The sequence below is a fragment of the Protomyctophum parallelum genome (assembly GCF_964188405.1).
Source record: "Protomyctophum parallelum genome assembly, chromosome: 9".
Lineage (NCBI taxonomy): Eukaryota > Metazoa > Chordata > Actinopteri > Myctophiformes > Myctophidae > Protomyctophum > Protomyctophum parallelum.
In genome coordinates, this window is record NC_139706.1 from 42,550,642 (window position 1) to 42,553,879 (window position 3,238).

The following is a 3,238-nucleotide window of genomic DNA, read 5'->3' on the forward strand; positions in this document are numbered from 1 at the left end:
CATGCACCCTAGCATCCCAATTCTGGCCATGTCATAATAGGCAAACATTTTGTCTACAAGCTCGACACGTTGTGAACTATTTTTGGCAAAAAAGGGAGGTAATCTAGCATTGAGCCCTGGGGGACTTGGTATGTCAGTCCGTTGATCCAACATTTTGTTCCCAACAAGATATCTCATTAAGAACAGAGTGTAATGCCATATAGAACCTGTGTGAGTGAATTCATGCTCCTCGGAGTATATGAACTCTACTGATTTCAGTGACCCCATTGCCTTTGCTCTATTGGGGTCACACCAAACTTTTCCACACGGACGGACACACGATATGTGAAAATCTAACAGGCAGATTGCCACGAAGCTTGCAGAGCACATGCATGTACTCTGGAGTTTGAGCCCTAGCCGTTTTGAGTGACCGCATTACTTCTTATTCTCGATAGCAACACCCCGGGTATAAGTGATCTAAGTTGAGTGAATTATGTTTTCCGTATAAAATGCGCCCTATATTCTTTCATGCATTCCACATTTTTAATCCCAGTTTGGCTCTTTTCCTCTCTCTCTGCCCTGACCGGTGCAGAGAGTGTCTCTCTGTGTGTGTCTCTCTTCCTCTCTCTCTGTCTCTCTCACCCCCCCCCCCCCCCTCTCTCATTCGGCTGAGACAGCATTCTCTGTCCCACTGGTCGAGACAGACAATCCTCAAACTAGCCTTGTCTCCATCGGCTAAATGACACATCCCTCTCTTTCTCTCTCTCTCTCTCTCTCTCTCTCTCTCTGAACATCTGAGGACTTGGCAGGCGGGCAACAGAGGGATTTGGTTCACTGAGTGAAGGGAGCAAGGTAATTACTGGATGGAGTAATGGAGGGACAGCCAGAGGAGACAGGAGGGTGGTGGTGGGGGTGTGTGGCATCGGGCCCAGCGAGACAATGGGTGCCCGTTACGGAGACGACATGAAGTTCATCCAGATGATAGGCTGTGACCGGCTAGAATTACACTCTGCTGAAATGTGTCAGCACGCTCTCCTCCTCCCGTTGGCCCGCCGCGGTCCTGCGGAGAAAAAGAATACGCCTGTTGCTTTTCTGGACGACTTCAAACAGTCATACTCACCCCGCACGGCAACAAAGGCCCGGATCTGCCGTGCCAAATATCCGTCTGGCGCCGTGCGGTGCTGCCGAATCATCACGTAACGGTATCAACCTCCTCCTTCTGCCCTGTGGGACGCCACGCTCTGTCCCGCTGCTCCAAACTCCACCATGACGGGCTGGTCCAGGTCTTCAGTCTAACAAAGTGATCACTGATTCTCAAACTTTTTCATATGAAGGATCCCTACTTTCATATGCATCATGTCACAGCAGACCTTTTTTTTATTTGTATTCCTTGGACCATTCTACACTGTAAAATGACCAGTGTTAACTTAGTGTGCAAATGGAACCAAATGGACCCATAATATAGAATGACATCCTCTGAATAGAGACGCCAGGCCAGGGTTTGAACCCTATACATATTCTGGGCATGTCTTTTATAGGCAGTCAACGAGTTGAATTGTAAGCGTCAGCTATTCTCACTGAGGGGATTTGATGTGGATGTAGGCAGAGCTCGCTGAGGGGGTGCGTTGTTTGACCCTCTGGGTGCAAGACAGTTTTTAGGGCAGTTTTAAAAGTGGATAGCAAATTGGGACTTGTAATGGCTGTTGGTACGGCATTCTAAGTGTTGGTGGTAGAGTGGTAGAAGAATGCATCCCCCCCCCCCCCCCATGTTGATTGAATTGCGACCAGGGTGTGGTATGATCAGGACCCCGCTCTGGTTTCACAGCAGATGCTGGTGGGGACCGAGCTTCACCTGAGGAAGGCCGGGACCTCATGGCGCGACCAGCTGCTCCTCATGGCTCAAACAGGTGCCTAATGGGTATTGAATTAGACCCCAGCCGGTTCGTCGTTAACTGCTCGCATTTGCACATTAGTCAGCGGTCTCCCTTTCATCCCGCGGCCTGTCAGATCACATTTATCTAATTGGTGTTACTGGGGGAAGAGGCTCTGACCCTCCACCTTTCCGCCGGTCTCTCCGAGGGCCCCCTTGCCCCTGGCCAGGGGCCCCCTTGCTCCTGGCCCTGCACGGACCACGTGTTTATCTCCGAGGGCCCCCTTGCCCCTGGCCCTGCACGGACCGCGTGTTTCCAGCCACACACACACACACACACGCTAAAGCCGGGCCTCTATTCTTATGCACCTCTGCACATTGAACTCTGCACAACCCCTGGAGATGATGATGAGCTAGATCAGCGCTGATGGATCAGACCTGACTGAACGTCTCACTGAGGAGGGGGGACCTTGTAGGCCGGGTCTGACTGCCTGACAGGCAGCAAGGGCCCCTCACATGGGGCCACGGTGCCCACTGGACTTCCAACAAGATGAGAGAAACACTAGTGGCCACGGCCGAGGTTAAGGTGCTCTCGTACAGAAGCACATAATGCAACTCTGTCATGGGCGGTCCTATAGCTCCCAAACCAAGCGCCATACTACTACTACTATAAAACTATATAAAACAATATTGTTTTAAAAATCATTCTAACTAAAGTGGACGGCATAGTCCACACCACGACTATGATGTTAGCGTCATTATTTTTATAATGATAGTTAGGGTTGTGCGTGACAACTAGTCTATTGAATGGTCCTGCTCCAGGGGCGAGCACCTGCAAAGTGCCATTTTGAAAGTTAGTTTTTTGTAGTTTTTTTATTTTTGTTTTGTACAGCGTAGGCCTATGTGGCATACCGTGTATATATATATATATATATATATATATATATACACACACACACACACACACACACACACACACACACACACACACACACACACACACACACACACACACACACACACACACACACACACACACACACACAGTATATTGCTTCTGGGGTCCATGCAGGGGTCCGTGGCCAAATACATATTATTTTGGGAGCAACGTTTTGGAGTACACATTCCTTTGAAAGAAGATAGGAAAGCTGCATGTATAGGTTGTTTCCATGCAATGAAACAAGAATGCCATATTCAACTGGAGCGATGAGAAATCACAAACAGCTGGAGCGGGAAGTGAAGCCTCAAGGCGAAAGTAAAGGGAAATTCATACTTTATACGCTGTGGATACTATGGAAAGCAACAACAGAGTTGTATGGTATGCATTAACTGGTCGCATGTATTAAACAAATAGGCTACATTTCTGGTACATTTCCGGTGCCTGTGTCA